Source organism: Malaclemys terrapin, chromosome 5 (genome assembly GCF_027887155.1).
Source record: "Malaclemys terrapin pileata isolate rMalTer1 chromosome 5, rMalTer1.hap1, whole genome shotgun sequence".
Lineage (NCBI taxonomy): Eukaryota > Metazoa > Chordata > Testudines > Emydidae > Malaclemys > Malaclemys terrapin.
The window spans coordinates 127745429-127765011 of record NC_071509.1 but is presented as its reverse complement, the minus strand read 5'-3'; the positions used below and the strand labels follow the sequence as shown (position 1 = coordinate 127765011).

At 43.4% G+C, this 19583-nt stretch overlaps 1 protein-coding gene across 1 annotated transcript in view; it reads right to left on the bottom strand.

Annotated features, from left to right (window-relative positions):
• The window catches only part of RASGEF1B (RasGEF domain family member 1B), a 455348-nt gene that overhangs the window by 213923 nt on the left and 221842 nt on the right, over positions 1–19583 (bottom strand). The gene's annotated exons all lie outside the window — the stretch shown is intronic.

The window sequence follows — 19583 nt, the reverse complement described above, 5'->3', positions numbered from 1 at the left end:
TTCAAGTATCAGGGAATGTGTGATAATGACTTAGATTGTGAACTCGGGGGCAGGGGTTGTCTTTTTGTTCTGGAGGGGGTGTTGAGGGCCTAGCGCAGGGGTTCTCAAACTGGGGGTCGGGATCCCTCAGGGGGTCGCGAGGTTATTACATGGGGGGCTGCGAGCTGTCAGCCTCCACCCCAAACCCTGCTTTGCCTCCAGCATTTATAATGGTGTTAAATATATAAATAAGTGTTTTTAATGCAAAAGGGGGGTCGCACTCAGAGGCTTGCTGTATGAAAGGGGTCACCAGTACAAAAATCTGAGAACCCCTGGCCTACAGCGATAGGGTTCTGGTCCATAACGGAGGCATCTGAGTGCTACGGCAATGCAAATGATAAATCATCATCTCAAATCCACTATGTGATAAGTGTAGGTAAATACTGATTTTTTTAAATGACAGAAGGTAGATGAGGTAATATCTTTTATTGGACCAACTTCTGTTGATGAGAGAGACAAGCTTTTGAGCTACAGAGAGCTCTTTTTTGTAATGGCACACACTGCAGCATCTAGTGCATTCACCCCACCATGCCTTCTCTCCCCTCTGACATGAGCACCAGCTGTATAATTCAGGATATACACCACAGCTACCACCGGTCTCCTCCAATTTCCCACTCTGAAGGAAAAGATTTCACACTATAAAGGGACAATTTGGTTCACAAAAACTAAGAGAAACTAAGAACCCCTCCTTGTCTCCGTGAACATTTCCCCACATCTAGAATCAATAAAAAATAACCAAAAAGTGCAATCAATATCTGCAGCCGATTAATCAACCAGCTCTGTTCTGAAGGAACAGAGAAGCTTTAGAGACGCATGCAAATTACGGTCACATTCTACCAAGCACTTAAATAAATACAGATCTGCTAGGGCAGCAGAGATGCTAATGAGGAGGTCCATTACATTTTAAATAAAATTAAAGCCTTAAACAATTAAGAATGTCAGTGTTGAAGAGGCAGGGCATCCAAACAGGGTTGTCAGTTTAGAATGTATGTGGTCTCATCTAAAAATGGGAGTCTAATATGGCCCTGGGAGGGTCTGTGAGAGCCTGTGATTTTTGCCACAATCTCATCACTCTGGACAGTTTAATGCTGTAAAATCCATGACTTTCCCAGCAGGTACCATGACAAACCTTTAACAGCATCCACTCCATTTCTGGAATCCACAAAGGCTCAGTGCACTCCATGCAGATTCTTCTAGATCAGAGGTGGGCAAACTACGGCCCGGCCCTGAGCTCCTGGCCTGGCAGGCTAGCCCCCAGGCCCTCCCCTGCTGTCCTGTCCCCCCATAGCCTCAGCTCGCTCCGCCGCTGGTGCAATGCTTTGGGCAGCGGGGCTGCGAGCTCCGGGGCAGCGCAGCTGCAGAGGCCGGCCTGACCCGGTGCTCTGTGCTGCACGGTGGCGTGGCTGGCTCCAGCTGGGCAGCACGGCTGTAGCACTGCCAGCCACCGGTGCTCCAGACAGCGCAGTAAGGGGGCAGGGAGCAGCGGGGGTTGGATAGAGGGCAGGGGAATTTGGGATGGTGGTATGGATAGGGGTCGGGGCGGTCAGGGGTGGGGAACATGGGGGCAGGGGTCCTGGGGGGGGGCAGTCAGGAAGGAGGGGGGGTTGGATGGGGTGGCGTGGGGCAGTCGGGGCAAGGGTTCTGGGGGCGGTCAGGGAGAAGGGGTGGTTGGATGGGGCAGAGGTCCCGGAGGGAACATCAGGAATGAGAGGAGGGGTTGGGTGGGGCAGTCAGGAGCAAGGAGTCCCGGGGGCGGTCAGGGGACAGGGAGAGGGGGGTGGTGGATGGGGCAAGAGTCCGGAGGGGCCGTCAGGGGGGCGAGAAGTGGGGGGGGGGGCAGATAGGGAGCATTGGCCAGGCCACTCCTGGCTGTTTGGGGAGGCACAGCCTCCCCTAACCGGACCTCCATACAATTTTGGAAACCCGATGTGGCCCTCAAGCCAAAAAGTTTGCCCACCCCTGTTCTAGATTCTCCTATTCCACCATTCCCCGGCAACCCCATCTACCCAGAGACTCTTCATTCCAGCTTCCTCCTTACGTAAATTGTGGGTCACACGTGCAATTCTTCAGCTACACTCCCTGTGTAAGGTTCCTTTCCTCCTCCTCTACGGTAGCCAATAAGTAACCAGAGCTGTACTATCCACAGCTCTACGTCCAACTTCCCTGAGCCATTTCACAATGCAACCCAGTGTTAAGGATCAAGACTGTAGCAGGGGATATAGGGATGTTCTTCTCCTTCTCTCTACCCAATGGATTCCAATTTTGGTCCTTTAACAGGCAGCAGTAGCAATCAGCAGTGAGATGTGTTGTCTACTGCTGTTCTCTCTGGCTCACTACTAGCAGAGAATACTGGACCCAGTTCCCAAGGATTCAGGGACCCACTACTATTCTGCCCCCAAAGGTGCAGAGTGAGACAAAAAAACCCCAAAACATGGAGCATGAAACTCCACAGCAGGTTCAACTGTACGGCCAGCAGGGAGACGCATGCCAACAGCTAATCTAGCATGCTGAAGCAATCCCATCAGTACAATGGTAGCAGCTTTTCAGAAGCTTTTACCATACACAGAGCTGATGCTGGCTGATGTGCATGAAGTGGACCATTATAGTTGAATACAGCTCAATTCAGCAAAGCACTTACAGAAAGATGTTAGACTTTCATTTCATCCTATAGCGCATATACTGCAGATATTGCGAGTTAAAAATACCCATGTTCTTGAATTTAGACATAATTTGTCTTTGGGGCTTGCACAGGGTAGAATGATTCTCAAGTGACTGGAGCACTTCTAATTTATAGAAGAAAGACTTTAAAAAAATAAGCTTCCAAATGAAAGTGTCTTACAATTCTTTTTAAGGAATTCCAATATTTCAATTGTTCTACTCTGCAGCAAGAAGCAAAAAATAAGTCTAGCCAACTCCTGGACCTTGGTCCCAGTTACTATATCTCAATTCATTTTATTTTCTTCCGTGCCCTCCCTCCCCCCATTGCTTTTAACCTTTTTTTGTCTCATCAGGAAAAGATGAAATACTATCTCTTGATGTCCCTAAACGTATACTCTCAGAAGGTCACATCAAGCATGCGTTTCCCATCAGCAATAAGATCAATGCTTTGGACTGAAGGCAGTACATGTAAAATAGTCCTACTTCAGGCCATCACACTGCATAACCCAATGATATGGTTCCATCCCACTACTCCATTAACTGACTGGCTGTGGAGAACTGCAGAAGGATACAGAGGGTTTGATTCCATTTCCACTGAAATGAAGTTACTGGCAAAACTCCCATTGATTTCAGAGGGAGCAGGACTGGGTTCAGAAAGCGTAAGAAAGGGTCACATACTATAACTCAGTTGACCTAAATCAACAACGCTTCATTGACATCAATAAACTACACTGATTTACGCCGTCCGAGGACCTGCCCCCAAGTATTTCACCCAGCCTAAGTGACTATTAGACACACCTCTAATGAACAGAATTCCAGAAACTTGGGTATACAAATATTCTACACTCCACATGGCCCTTAAAAGTGTATTTCTCTTATAATATTTGTTGTTTGAGTTAAAAAAAAACAAAGACTGGAAATACTTTGGTCAATCCACTATACACAGGGGGTGCTTTTTGTTAAAAAGGATGAAATACAAAAAATCCCAATGATCTATTGACTGCCCCATAATCTAGATATGGTAGCATCTTCTGTAGCCCACCCCCCGTCATGACACACATCTTATTGCATTATGTGGTCTACATGCTGCATTACTGAGTGTATCATGCTGCATACGTGGAGTGTGTGGACCAGATTTACTGGGATGACACTCCGGCTGCTTTTTGTGCTACTCCAGTGACACAAAAGAGCCATAAACCCTGCTTAACTGTCTGGTTAAAATGGGTTTACAATCTGCTTTGCATTGCTGGAGGGATGCAAACAGCCAATTAATCTGGCCTTCTATTTGTAGTCTATACATATTTTATTTAGAATATTTTTTTCCTTGGTGAGTTACATTCTTCTATGTTCGTGTGGCAAGGCGGTGTGGTTCCCCGCAGCCCCAGAGAGGGACAAGCCTCTCCGGACACCAAAGTGGGCGGAGCCAGTGAATCCTGTGCCTGCCCCCCCAGAGGTCAAGGCACAGGACAGGAAGTATAAAAGCCCAACCCCAGAGCTCACTAGAAGAACAGACGCCGGAGAGGCCAGACACCTGTGGCCTAGCTCCCAGTTGGGAGACCTCGGCAATCGGTGGCCAACCCGAAGACTGGCCAGACCAGCCAATGCCTGACGCCGACCAGAGCCATTGACTCTTTGTTGCTCCGCCCTGACCCAGGGCCGGGGCCTGCTCATTATGTAACAGTTGCTCAGCTCCTTTCCGAGGACCTGAGCCCGTGACTCCCTACTGCCCGTCAACCGGGTGTGAATAACTTATGTTTTGCCTCTACCGCTGCCATGGCGCAACACCCCCACGGCCAGGCTAATTCCCCGTCACAACTGAAAGGAAGTAGCCAGGAGGTGTGGTTCCCTGCCGCCCCGGAGAGGGACGAGCCCCGGCCAAACCCCTCTATAATAGGGTTTTTTGGTTTTAATTTCCAGTTAATTTCAGTTTGAGTAGTTTGTAATTCTGCTTTGTGTTCACTGGTTTATCTGACCAGTCGGAGAGAGCATTTTATTCATATTTTATCTTGTTCTGGTACATTGTTTCTCCACAGAGTTTAAAGGTTGCCTTGGGGGTTTTCATCGAGCTCCATTAATTTTCATCAAACTAGGGCAGGATTTTTATCCAGGACACTCCCCCTCCACTTCCACCCCCTATTCTATAGCTATTTAAATAAGTTGCTTTATACTTTATTTTTGAAGATCTTTCCTTTCTAGTCATATCTTGATGACTGGACCCTCCCTCCAACCATAGCACACACCTCGATGGCTATTTGAAATGGAAATTCCATTGAAATCAGCCAACTCGCTGGATGCAGAGGTATGCCTGACAGCTCTGAAGCGATAAATGACATTTTGGGATGGTTGAATCTAGATATAGGCCTGTGTTTTACATGCTTTAATAATGTCAGATCATGGTGATCCTCAGAGGACAGCAGGTTAACTAGCTGTGTCTTTGTCAGCTCTTGAGAGTTTAGCTGCCTCTCTCTGCATATCTCTACCAGCGCACTTTCCCTGAGTTGCTCATCACTCATCTTTCCTATTCTTTTCCCCAAAACACTAGGAGATGCTTTTTCTCTTTGCTTTTTCCTACTATGATACGTGCTTTTACTGCTGTTGGCACATATTGGAAATTCACCTCTGTCAGCATCCCACAATTGCCGTCACCATATATGTGACTCTGGTGTCTATAAAAAAAATGAGGAGTCCTTGTGGCACCTAAAAGACTAACACATTTATTTGGGCATAAGCTTTCGTGGGCTAGAACCCACTTCATCAGATGCATGAAGTGGAAAATACAGGAGCAGGTATAAATACATGAAAGGATGGGAGTTGCCTTACCAACTGTGAGGTCAGTCTAGCGAGACAATTCACTTAAAGCTTATGCCCAAATAAATTTGTTAGTACCAGAGAAATGCAACCCAGGGCCCAGTCAGAGAGTGGTGGAACCATGTGACTCCACCCCGAACTCAGGTGGTGATAGAGGCCTGAGACCTAGAGGGAGTGCACTTATAGAGACCAGTTTTCAGAGGGGTAGCCGTGTTAGTCTGTATCAGCAAAAACAATGTGGAGTCCTTGTGGCACCTTAGAGACTAACTGCGATTGTCTCCACAGGTCTAGGCTCAGATCTTGCCGTTCTGTTCCCTCTGGGGCAATAACAGTGGTAATCAGTGACCCAACAGCCTCCTTAAAGCAAAGTAACATTTATTAGAACAAATGCATTTCAGAGAAAATGTATAAAAACAAACAATAAGACCATACACATGCCGGCTTACCAAGTATTTAACCATCTTCCACAGGAGGACCCTGGAAGGACTAACTTACCACGGGCTGTCTCTGTGTCAGCTTATCTCCCTGTCAGAGCTCACTGACAACACCCTGGACAGCCCCAGGCAACTCAATCCACTTCCACAGGAATCACATCACATTAACTGCCTATAGCCCTTTGAAATAGTAACTCCCAGGTCTAGCAAAACAAGGTTTGCAACCGGCTAGAGACAGGATCCTAGACAAACAGCCTGCCCCACTGTCTTTCAAGTGTGTTCTTGGGTCGTCTCATTTGGGAAGCCATTGGGTTGCCTTCCTGCACAGTCACAGACGCCACTGAATTTGATCATTATAGAGTCATACCGGTAATTGTGATAACCCAATATATAACAACTTCCTCTCACTGACCAGGTCACACACAACGTTCATAAAATGGTTATTCAATATTCATAACATAATTACATAGCAGCTCCACATCTGTCACAAACTACTATATAGTGGGGAATGTACACTATACAGAGATATTTATGTAAAAAAGTCAACCATTACCACATAGTAATACCTGAAATGCCAGTGATTTCCTTATCTAAGAATAGGAACTAAATATCTGATCGAAAGCCCATCAAAGTCAATGGAAAGACTCCTACTGACTTCAGTAGGCTTCGGATCAGACCCTAACTGCATATCACAGATTGCACAGTACACATCAGAAAGAGATGACCTTTTAATGGCAACCACTATCTACAGGTAAAATGCAACACACACACACACACACACACACTCCAAGACTGATTGGAGCTAACTGGAAACTAAACTTGGAAAAAGACAATTAAGAGGGTGCCAGCTGTAGCAAGCACGCCTCCCAGTGCAGTCAGTAAAAGACTCGTCTATGATTTACATAGGCAGAGACGAGAGGGATAGCTTCCTCAAGCTTCCATCACCGAGCAAACATTAATTAAGAATCACTTCCCAAGTTAGTTTGCCCCTCTCGAATTGTCGCTGGTTGCCATGGGTTACCATCTCCCCCATTGCATTTGTATCTCTGGAGAAAGAGGATAAGATACAATGAAAAAGAACCACCACTGACTACAAAAGAATAATAAATGCAAACTGATTCCAATAAAAATGTCATTTTTAACCCTAATGAGGCTCTTAACTTCAGTTCCATTTCACCTTGAGGACACAGTTATTTTTATTGCCATTATTCCTGCATGTTTCTACAAGATGAATTTTTCATTGGACTGTCAGAATTATTGTAGTTTTCAGTTAAGTCATTCCTGGCTCCCTCAAAGGGATAAGGAGGAGAGAAGAGTCCTTTGAAATGTGTCCACCACAGAGGTTACAGCAACTCTCTACATGCCATGATGAATCAGATTTCTGAGATGTTAGCTGGTTGGGGAAGTGAAAAGAAAGCTGAAGAATAAGGACAACAATAGTCTATTAATAATGGTAATAAAATACATTCTCAGAAACGGCTAGTGATTTATTCAAAGTGCCTCAGTTGTTGGGCACTCAAAAAATGAGACACCCGTAATCACTAGTCATTTTTTGAAAATTTAGACCAATGATTTTAGAAACCTATACTATGAACACATCAGTACAACGTAAGTGGAGGAGGAGGAGAATCAAACTGTGGTTTGGAAGCATGCCCTGATCCTTCAAACACCGTACACATCTACAGCTTTACTCACATGTATATTGAACTCAGTAGAACAACGCCTGGCCCTGATTTAGCAAAGCACTTAAGCACATACTTATACTTTACGCACATGCTTAAGACGCACTGCTGTCAATAGGACTCAAAATGTACATAGCTGCTTTGCTGAATCAGGGCCCACATACATATCAAAGATGGGAAATACAAACCAAATAATCACTGGAAATGAATTAACAGGGCTAAGCAAGTCCTCAGCCTCTGTTGAACCATTTTTTCTGGCTAACCCTTTATTCTATTAGAAATTAGTCCTATAGTTTTGTGCCTCCACATTCCTTCAGAAAACCACATCTTCTAAGAAAGGACTTTTGATGTACAGTAAATGAAATCTTATGTTACTATTACATCAATATTAATATTTATGGTTCCTAAAACAGACTCTATAAGGAGTATTTATCTGCTTAACTTATAGGTCTAGGTCAGCTGACTCAAGTTCCACTAACCCTGGGCTTACATTGCAGCATAGACACACCCTTAGGGTTCCGGCTCCCCAGTTGTCACCTCTCTTGGGCATAGACCTGTGTCTTTCTCCCTCTTGACTGGGGTATTTCCACGCTGCACAGCTCCCTGCCTACATTGTGACATCCCCAGCAATTCAGACTGCCTCAGCAGGCCAGCTCTGCCTGCCTTCCTTAGAGGCTATACAGTGTAATTGACCACGGTTAAGTTACCACACAGCTCTTTATAAGCAAGCACATTTGTGCTTTAGGTGAAAGCATTACAGAGAAAACATTAAAAACAATAAAAGAATGTACACACAGACTAATAAGCTCACCAGAGATCACTCCAACTCCAACAAGGGCTCTGGCTCTTCAAACCCAGCAAGGGGATTTTCTATGGTTACAAGCTCATAACTGCCTTGGCTCAGAACAAGCATCCCTGTGAATCTGTGATTTTTTTCCTTCACACAGTCTGGGTCTTTGATCCTTAGAGGCCGTGAATAGGTAACCAGTCAAACAACGGGTTTCTCCTCAAGGCGTAGCTTCAAAAGGTTGGGTCCAGAGGTGGGGAATTTGAACTCGCTTCCCCCAGGTATTTCCTAGGAAGGTAACTGTTTATCTCAGATGTTCCTTCTTCTCTGGGCCATGGTTTTAAAATAGTCCTCTGAAGGTCAGAACACTTCCCGGGGTCTTACATTAGTCATCTCTCCTCCCTAGGGGCACTAGTATAATCCCACAATAACACAAACATTTGCATTTTTAATACAATGAACTTCTAAGATATTTAAACTTAATTCAGAAAGGTTTGACCAGGATACTGCAGGAAGTTGCCAATCACATTTTAGCTGTCTCTCTATCAGGTCTGGTATATTGCGGCTTCATTTTTGGTATGGGACTCAAAAAGAAATGTGCAGAACTTCATGGTGGTGGTTCCTTAAAGGGGTTAATAGCTACTGAAGATGGCCATTTATCCACCTTATGCTAGTTTGAAATTTTGCTGGTATAAAGCTATCGGTATTGTAAAGAAAGCTTTTAATTGTTTCTGTTGGCATGTCAACCGGGCTCTCTCCTATTCAGAGCCTTGTTTGCACATCAGTATCATTGATTATGTCAGCAGAGGTCTAGGAACAGGGTTTGCTACTCAACTTGTGTGTTCTCTGCTACCTGCTTGACTCTAGAGCATTAGAGCACAAAACATTATAAGACCTACAAAAATAGTGAATGAGTTTATGGAACTATATTTAAAAACAAAGTAGGTCCAGAAGACACTATTCTTCAGACTTTAACAATGTTAAGTAGGTTAAATCCAGTCAGAATGGATTTCACCTAATGTACCCGAGGTTTGGGAAAGAAAACTAAAAGATGAAAAATATACAAGGGAAAATGCTAATAATAATTAGATCAAGTGATGTAAATTTGTAAATCCTACTACTCCAATAATGCATTCCTTGGAAATTCTATTATCTGTTTTCTTTGCATAAAATACAGTATTTCATGTTCATCTGATCTGTGAAAGGGGATTATCTGGTCTGTCATGAATATGAAAGGTTTGTAAAGCAGCTTTTAAAGTTGCTTTGACCAGTGAACAGAGGCAATTGAGCCATGCTGTATCTGCCTGCCACTGCCTCATCATGAGTTTCTCAAGCCCAGGAAGCAAAATAACATTTCTCCACTTCTCTAGGTTGGCGGTTTCTGTTCCCTGTGGCTGCTGCTCACGCTAATTCACTCTGATCCACTATGGCACAAATAGAGTGAAATTGAAAATACGATAAATGTCAATAGACAGGCATCTCTTGGCCACACGTAATTATTTTCAGTGTAGAGGAGGAAACAGTTGCTGGATGCGTACAGTGAACGGTCATAAGGCCTTCTAGGTGTCTGTTTTGAAAGATGGAGGCTCCCTGTCCCTTTTAATTAAAGGATTATTGCCATTGGTATTGTCAGCTTTGATAACTTAGCTCGTGCTATGGGCTTGTGCAGTAACTCTGAGCTGCTGTGCCAGTTTTGCCTCTGTGATTTCTGAGCTATTCAGTGAGAATCACGTTTGCCCTGGTTGATGCAATTGGCTACTGTCAAACCCACTTTAAGCAATGACACCCAGGCCTTTGTTTTTTCAAGAAGTACTGTAACTTGCATAAGTGGGAGATGGCAGGGAGAAAGAGGCTGGAATCAGGTGCTGACTGTCAGGTGGAGAATGGTATCAAACTTGTCTTCAGAACATTTATGGAATAGCTCAGACTCAGAACCTGGAGGAGATATCAGCATCAGCAACCCAGGGATCCTTCAGAAAAAGAAGAAGCACTTTTTCCGAAGCCAAGCCACGTAGATTAGTCAGGAACCTCCTCTCCGACACAGGAGAAAATCAGGGTCCGCCAAATCAATACTGGGGTAGGATGAGTGCTGGGCAAGCTGCTATTTAGTGCCCAGGAGTCTTTTTGCATTCACTTCTTGAAATGTTTGGCCCAAAATGTCGAAAGACACATTGCCTCCAGGAGTTTGGGGATGGGGTATTTTTAACCTTGAATAATAATGGGAGAGACCAAGCTTTCAGAACAGGCTTTTTCCTTTCTAATCCAGCTGGCTTCTTCAGTTAAGCCACTGCAGTGGTGGTAATGATCAGCCAGTCTTGAACGGCTATGGAAGTTGGCTAATAAAGAGAAGTCATGGAAGAATGAGGGAGCGACGTTGAAAAGAGGGCACTCCAAATATTTCACCCAGGTTACTTGGGTCTGGTATCTTGGGATGTACCAATTAGGACATCCCAGCCAATTAGGACAATCTCTGGTATCTTGGGATGTACCTGCACAGAGCAAAATATATCAGGCTCCTTCTTTACCTAGAAGTCAGAGAACTAAATTCTCAGCTGGGGTAAAGTCGGGTAGCCCCAAACAAATCAATGAATGGACCGAAGTGGATTTATACCAGCTTGAGCATCTACTAGCCCGAAATAACAAAACTATGGCAAACTTTGTGGCAACTTTGTGGCAAAACTGATATAGAAATGTAGTAAAATTCTATTAAGTGAAGCTCCCTGTCTGATCATATTCATGATCATGTTCCACTGCTGTCAAATCTGTAAACTCAGATAGCCAAATGCAATGGGATTAGACACAACACAATCACGGCCTGATATTTGATTTTCTTTCATCTCAGACTAGACAATTATTTATGCTTAGAGCCATTTCCATCTCGTTAGGCTCCATTTTCTGGAAGAAAAGAATCGTCTGGCCTTTACTGCATCAGGGAGACAGGACAGGATATCAAACAATTAGACAGAGGTAAGATGTCCTCTTTTCTTGTTGCCTAATTAATGAAAAAACATTGTCTGTATAGTTGAATGTGTCATCCCTCATTACATACCCAAAGTACAGTGATTAAATGTCATTTGGTGGCTGATAGGCCAGTGTTACTCCACAAATGCAGGCTCTGTCTTTACGTTTTCTAATTAGCCAAGCAAAGAAACAAACCACAGTCATGCTGGAACTGTGCAACAGGGAAGAAATTACTACTTACGTTAATTAAGTGCAACACTAAGCGGTACTGGAGACCCACATTGAAAAGACAGGCTACGTTCCTTTAAAGAAAGGAAGCTAATTGATTATTGTATAAATACATTATGTGTATCTTCCATTGTTGTCCCAGCTCACGTCTCAGGACACACTTGTGATCCCAGCTACACATCTGCACAGGGGAGTAAAGGGGCATACGTCATCCTCTTACTCTCCTGCACAGGCTACTCCTATTGCTAGTAGTAGTATGAGTGGAGAGCAGCTTCCATGCGACCACTCTTCACCATTCCATCAGCAAGGAGGACGCAGAGCCCTTCCTCCTACCAACAAAGCACCTTGAACAGCGGAGCTGGCCTGGGGTGGGAGGAGGGAAAGCTGTGTCAGGAGAGCCAGGGACTAGATGACTCTGAGCCACACTGCAGTCCCCGTGCTGCTCCTGGGGTAGCACAACTACGCACTGCCCTTGTGGCAAAGCCTCCGTTTGCAATCAGTTTTTGTAACTATTTAGCAGCGCTTAGACTGCAAGCACTTTGGGGCACGGCATTAGGTTTTTTTATTCATCTGTAAAGCATGATGCATATCCAGGCACTAGAGAAGAAATAAAGAATCATTATTCTATTTCAAGGGGCTGAATAAAACACCAAAGCAGTGGGTGAAATCACTGACTCAGGGCGGGATACTGGGAAGTCCATGGGACAGCACCCCGCACATTGCAGGAGGCTCTGTGCTCTTTGCAGGATCAGCTTCTATTTGAATCCCATGTGTAATCAGCATAAAACAATCACTTTTCCCCTCACAAGAACCTTATGTAAATAAGATGATGGTGGAGGCATCATGTTAAATCACAGGCTTCAATTAGCTCAGTTGCAATTTAAAACAAGGGTCCAATGTGCATAGCGTAGAGAAATAGGATAATCTTGAATGAAGATGAATAGGGCATTCATAAATCCAGGTTCCCTCTCATCTGCCTGTCTACAGGTGTCAGAAGGCACGGTTAAAATATTTCCTTTTGCTCATCACTTCCACTGTACTACTAAAACCAACGTGAGTGGACTCTAACAGAGCAAAGTTGAGACAAATACGTTAATGGTATTTAAGAATGTACACACCTTTATCACAAGTCTAAAGCAATGAAGAGGAATCAGGGAGGCCATAAGATGAGGGAAAACTAGACGATGAAGACATTTCTCTGTAATGATCCACCACAAAGATGTTTCATTGATGAAATGCATATACAGCACCTGTCACTCAGAAGGATCCCAATGCACTTTACAAACTATATCGTAGACTCACTCCACCTATTGCTAAAGTGAAGCCGTTCCTGGTGAGGCGCGCTGCAGCTGATTAGCTGTGTGGACTAACACTACTCAACTGTTTAGGATAATGGCGGATCAATAACAGCACTAACAGATGGAGCCTTTAAATAACATATAATTAGTTTTTAATATGCCATGGCTCAAAATTGGATGGTAATATGAAAGGCCCAATAGCATTGTTATAATCAAAGAGCTGCAACTGGATCCACCTGGGCAGACCCTTACACCCATGTGGACTCCTACTGGAGACTAAAAGGGTCCATCCACACAGATCTGACTAAACACTGGTGTAACTAACTTAATTTACAAGTGACTGGACTAAGCATAGTCAAGTCTGGAAGGCTTAAGCACCCAACTGAACTCTGTAGGGTTCTCTCTGGGGACATCCTCCATTATTCTCAAATATCTAGGGAGCTTATTTTTCACAAATCACTCTGATAATATCTTTTGTGGATCCATTAAACAGTCATCAAAATCACAGTCATGTCTTGGTATGTGTTTGTTCAGGGTTAGCACAATGAGGCTTAAATCCAGATGATAAATATTACATAGTAACAATTCAGCATACACAGGGATAAAATGACAATAGAAGTTGAAACTCAGAAAGGAATTTAAAATAATCTGGGGGGAAATGATACTGATAAAGAACAGACATTAAGGAAATCAAACGATTACAACAGGAAACAGTTGCCATTTGTGTATTCTCAGAATATACAAATCAGAATTAAGCAGTAATTAAGACAGGCTGAAGGCAGGAGAGAATGAATCCCTTCCTGTAGTGAAGAATGAATGTGTCTCTGCTCCATGTAAAAGAGCTTTGGAAGGAGAAAGGCTAACACAAGAGTCCACTATATGCAGCGCTTCATATATTCTGCAACTGTATAGCCCTGGAATTTGCTGCAGAATCCAGCCACCTCTTCCCACACATTTGTGCTTCAGAATCAAACATTTCTGTTAAAATAAATATACTTCTAACCTTCATGGTTGTGAAGAAAGCCTTAAAAAACATGAATTATGCCCAATTCAGAATGGTCTTCCTGAGTCAGCAGACAGCCTGAACCAATAGCTCTAAGAGGTGCTAACTTCTCCATTTATCTCAATAGACTGTTAATCAGAAGCCTAAAGATGGTAATTTCAGTGCAAAAATCATTAGTGGAAACACCTAGTTACTGAGTTCATAACACAATTTCAATCTATTTCCCCCACCTGCCTAGGTGCCACAAACCCCATCTATGCCTACCCTGCACCAAAACCTCCAGTTTCTTCTTTACAACTTTTAAATGGCAGTTATGTATTGTCAGTACAAAAAAACTGTACTGACAACTGAAATTATGGGGAAGTCAAATACATGACATTTAATAGGAAAATGGATATTAGCATCAGTACAGCAGTCCCTGAGTTATTTGTTTTAATATTTTATTCATTAAAAACACACACTGGTTTCCTAATTTAAATGAGGCTGCCGCCCAACTTTTCCTGTCTGCTGCACTGGAGTGCAGCAAAATCCAGGTACACTGCTGTCGAATTTGGGTCCTGCCTGGAACAGAGTACATGAGGCTTTGACTAGATAGCTGCTTCTGGAACTGCAGAAAGAGAAGGAAACAGGGAGTTAACGATTGACCTCCTTCCCTAAAACAGAATGCATGATAGGCAAGAAAGGCTCAGCCACACAGAATGGTGTTGGTTTCAGTCACGTTGGGCACAGAAAGGAAGACAGATCAAGTGGGCAAGCCCAGTTAAAATCTTTTACAGACGCACATTTGGGGCTCGGCCTTAGACGGCCTGAAGTCAACGGGAGCATTTCCATTGCCTTCAGTGAGTGCAGGATCAGCCCCTTAAGCAAACTTTAATCAAAAAGAGAATGGAGCAGGTTTTATTTCCTGCCTCCAACTCCTGACAATAAGCACAAAGACCAAGAAAAAAGCAGTCCATCGGAAATATTAGTGTTTGCTAACCACTAAGCAGCAGCAGCAGCTACCATTACTGACGTATTTAAGCTGAAGATCAAAGGGCATACGCACTCTACATGCTTTCTCCCTGCAGGGCAACCGCAACAGTGGCAAAAAAAAAAAGCAATGGAAAGAAGGTGAAAAAGTGAACAGCAGCTTTTCCAGAAGGAAGAAATTGGGATAAAATGCTCAAATTCTGCCGCCCCTTACAAATATGCCAGCGCCAGTGATTTCCGCAGCACATGCCCAGGGAAGTTCCCAGATGATTCTGTTCTTCCCCTTTAGTTTCTCCCTCTATTTTTTCATATTAATATTGTTATGCAGATGTGATACTCTGTTTTTGTGCCAATCATCAAAAGGGTGAGAGGGTGCCAGAGTTAACGCTCTACTCGGTGTGTGTCTACACTGCCAAAAAAAAAAAAAAAAAAAAAAAAAGGGTGTTCTTAACTCAGGTTAGCTAACTCGGGTTAAAAATCACAGTGAAGATGCAGCTACTCAGCTTATAATTCATGTCTTCACTGTGATTTTAACCTGAGTTAGCAAACCCAAGTTACAAACACACTCTTTTTTTGCAGTTTGGATATACTCTCTCGGAGCACTGACTGTTCAAACAAGGCCCTCTCCCCAAAATCATATAAATGCACGCTCTTCTTCCTTTAGTTATGACCATACAACTCCATGGGATTTGGGCCGGTGACTTAAAATTACACTAGTCGATTGATGCCTTTCCATTTTCTCAGTGATCTTTGTCTAGAAACCCTTCTATGCAATAATCTCAGTGTGCAAGAGGAATAAGTTACTCTATCTAGGGATGAAAATTCCATCCTGTTTGTGGCTTGTCTTCACGGCAAAGTTAACTTGAGCTAGAACCTGAATATTGCCCTGATGTGAGTAGCTCGAGTATGGTGGTCCTTTTAATATCCCGAGCTGGCTGGCCTGTCGTGGGTTATAGGCTACAGATCGAGTTAACACAACTCATCAGATGTAATAGAATTACTCTGTACACTGTTATTTTGCAGCATGACCACTCTCAATTGAGCTAGGCTAACTCAAGAGTGGCTAACAGGCAATAGATAAGTCAAGTTAACTCTGCAGTGAAGACACAGCTTTAGTTGTGAAAAGTGCTCAGCACTTGGCTGGAGTAGAATAGCTCACCATCTATTAAAGCATTTACACTTGAGAGAGGAAATGTGTAAATGATCACCGCTACTTTCCTGAACCATTTTACAGGCATAAACCAAGAATATTGTAGGTTTGCAGCCATTCTAGTGTTTTACACTGCAACAAATCCTTGGCTACTGAGGTCTTCGTGAGATCTGGGCAAACACTGGAGAAAAAACAACAACACAAAAACCCATTCCTCTTCCCAATATCGGCTCGATTTTTAAAATAAATTTCCTTCAGCTAACCTCCTCTCCCCCAAGTGCCGTATGCATTAGTATTAATTCACATATACAAATATTTCAGCCACAAATGCCTGCACACCCGTCCAGTCAGGAAACTGCAACAATACTTAGCAACAAAGCTGATTTGTGACAAATAAGAAACACAGCTTGTATGTCACATATTATAGTGAGATGATAGAGTCCCCCTATATTTAGATTACCTAACTCTTTCATTACAAAAGATTCTTGGGATCTTTTCTTTGAGAAGCTCCCATGCCTCCAACATTTCCAGCAGGCTTTTGATATTTGCCTGGGGAACGCCCTCAGGCTACAGAAGTGCTTTTTCTTTGTCCGGTGAAATTCCATTCTGGTTTTGCTGAGCTATAACTGCTAAAAATTGCCATTTCCCTAGCTCTGACTTTCCCCTCAGAAAATTTTGAAGTAATGAAAAAATAACTGAACATGAAAATTCTAAGGCCAAACTGAAGCCAACACCAAAACCATGGCAGCAGGAGCTGCACTCCATGGGGACTTGGAACTTCACAGCAATATTAGGGATAGAATTCGGATCCTTCTGTTCCAAAAGCACCCACCTTTACCACTTGAGCTAAAGGAGAATTGCCATTGATCCCTGTATTTGTCCGATGACATGCAGTTAAGCACTTCTGCTTGCATCCAGTAGAAGGCAGGAGTGAGCGCGCGCACACACACACACACACACACACACACACACCCCGCAACTCATTACAGCATCTTCCAGCACAGGTAGGCATTAGAAAACTGGTACTACTTTACACATAGATTACACTACAGAATACAATACACTGGTGAACACTAAAAGGGTTGGTTTTCACAGGACTGCATGTTTATTTTGTTAGATTGTTTTTTGTTGTTTTTTGTTTTGTCTTTTACAATTATTGCTGAGAGTGAGCATTCTCCTCCAACAGGACGGGAGCTCAATTCCAACATTTCTCAAATATAAGTCATAATATTGCAACTAAAGAACCAACTGCATGGAAAATTGAAATACAAGAAAAATCTGAGAGGCAGACAAACAGACATGCAGACAAAGGGACATAATTTGAGGCTCCATCTGGACTTGTCACATAGGGCTCCCTCCTCCTCATTATATACCCCTGGTGCTTTTTCTTAAATAGAAAATAGAGGGAGTAAATGAAGAGGGACTGTTAAGAGGAGAGGAGCGCCAAGTCTCAGCTCCTGCTGACTTTGAGAATTCATGTCAATGAGAGTTGAGTGAGGATTCAGGCTCTGTGATGTGTATCCTCTGAACAGAAGGCTTAACTGTAGGATTTGATGGCACTAATTATAATGGCACTATTTATCACAGACAGCATCGTGCACAGTCCCCTGTTTCTGTTTACCAAACTCCATGACACTAGGAGGAACTCTTACGTGGTGGAATCATCAACACTGAAGTTCTCATGGCTATCAAATTATTTAATTTAACCAGGGGTCAAAGGAAGGGCTATATGTGGTGAAATCAAATCACTTTAAAAGGCAGTGTTACGAATGGAGTTTAACTATGTAAATTAACAAAATTTTAGTGAGACAAGGTGGGTGAGGTAATATCTTTTATTGGACTAACATCTGTTGGTGAGAAACAACTTTCAAGCTCTTGCACCACCAGAAGTTGGTCCAGTAAAAGATATCATCTCACCCATCTTGTCTATCTAATATCCTGGGACCACATAGCTACAACTACACTGCATACAAAATTCTAGCAAGTCTAATATGCTGCTGTTACAGTTGGTACTGTGCTACTTTGGAAATATTCTAGGTCAAGAAAACAGGAAGAAAGTTAGATCATTGTTTTCTTTACACGTTTTGTCTAAAACTGAAACATTCTGACCTGCTATACTTGCAAATCTAGAATAGAATAAACTTTCAATTGACATTCACAACCTTCAAATCCTAGGAGGAGTTCCCATACAAACCTTCATTCAGAATGGCCAGTTTACATACACATAGCCAAAGGAGCAGTTCTGTACGGTGTTGAACATCCTCTCACCTCTGTTACATCCATCCCCCCCAAATTAGTTTTCTTTCAGCTAGCTTCACTCCTATAATCTCCACACTGGTGCTGCCAGTTGGGTTGGCACCAAACACAAAATAACTACTTATTTGATGCAAGCACTGCATGGAAAGGTGTAGAAAACAAAACATCACTCCTATGTGGAAGGAGTATTCCCCTCCACTTTGTTTATAGCCGTCTCTAGCCCATTCCCTACCTCTGTACGTACCGTGGTCGGATAAAACAGAAATGACGACTATTTATTTTAGGCCCTTATCTTTCAATGGGTCTCCACAAGGACACAAAGACCAATCTGTGTGGAGCAGCTTGCAGGATCATGGGCTTAGGATGGAAGCTTCGTATGCCAGGGCCAGCATCTTTATATTTGCTCATAAACTAATATCCCCCATTAGCCCTATATGCATTGTGTTTGTTCTCAGGCTGATTTCACACACACACACACACACACACACACACACACACACAAATATGATGCAGTGTAAGCCCATGTGATGCTCATTCCCAAGCATGCTTATCCTTTGGGGAGAAAACTATATCCTCAAGGTCATAGCTCTCTCTCCCCACTCCACCTCTTCTATCGTGTCATGCGGCTATAGTTGAGATCAGCAAAAGCACTGGAGCTGGAGTCCTGCTGCTGGCACTAAATTCTCTACAAGGGCCCCATGCCTTTAGAATTCACTTTCCCCACTTAGACTGAAATAGCCTGAATCTGATGACTTTCCAGACCCACCATTTCCCCCCAGGCATTTGAAGATGAGGGCAGGGGTGTAGGAGTAGGGAATTTGAGAGGGAAAGGAGTGTGTGTGGTGGGTTCTCAAATTGTTGCACTTAAAGTGACTGGAGCACATGGCTGGCTGCCCTTTCCCCCCCTCAGTTCTATACATCACAATAAATAAAACATTTATTTATAGTTTGCTCACTCCTGGATCACTACTGTGCACTCGGGGGAGATACTAATGTCTGGGCTGGGACTTGGAAGCATTGGCAGGGAATGAAGCCTGAACTAGTGGTAGACAGGAGATGCTTAAGAACTGCTACTTGAGACTGACGAAGGTAAACCCTGATTGGGTTTTCTTTTCAAGCCTAAATAGACTTGTTACTCGCCGCCAGTTAAACCCTTTGTTACTTTTGGCACATGCTGCACTTGATTTTCCTGGCTTATCACATATTGTTCCTTTGCCCTTCAAAGCCGCTAGGGGTTATTTGCGATAGTCTATTTTTCCTTGTCGGTCTAGTCATCTTTGTTCCTTTCTTTGGGGGAGGACTGCATTATC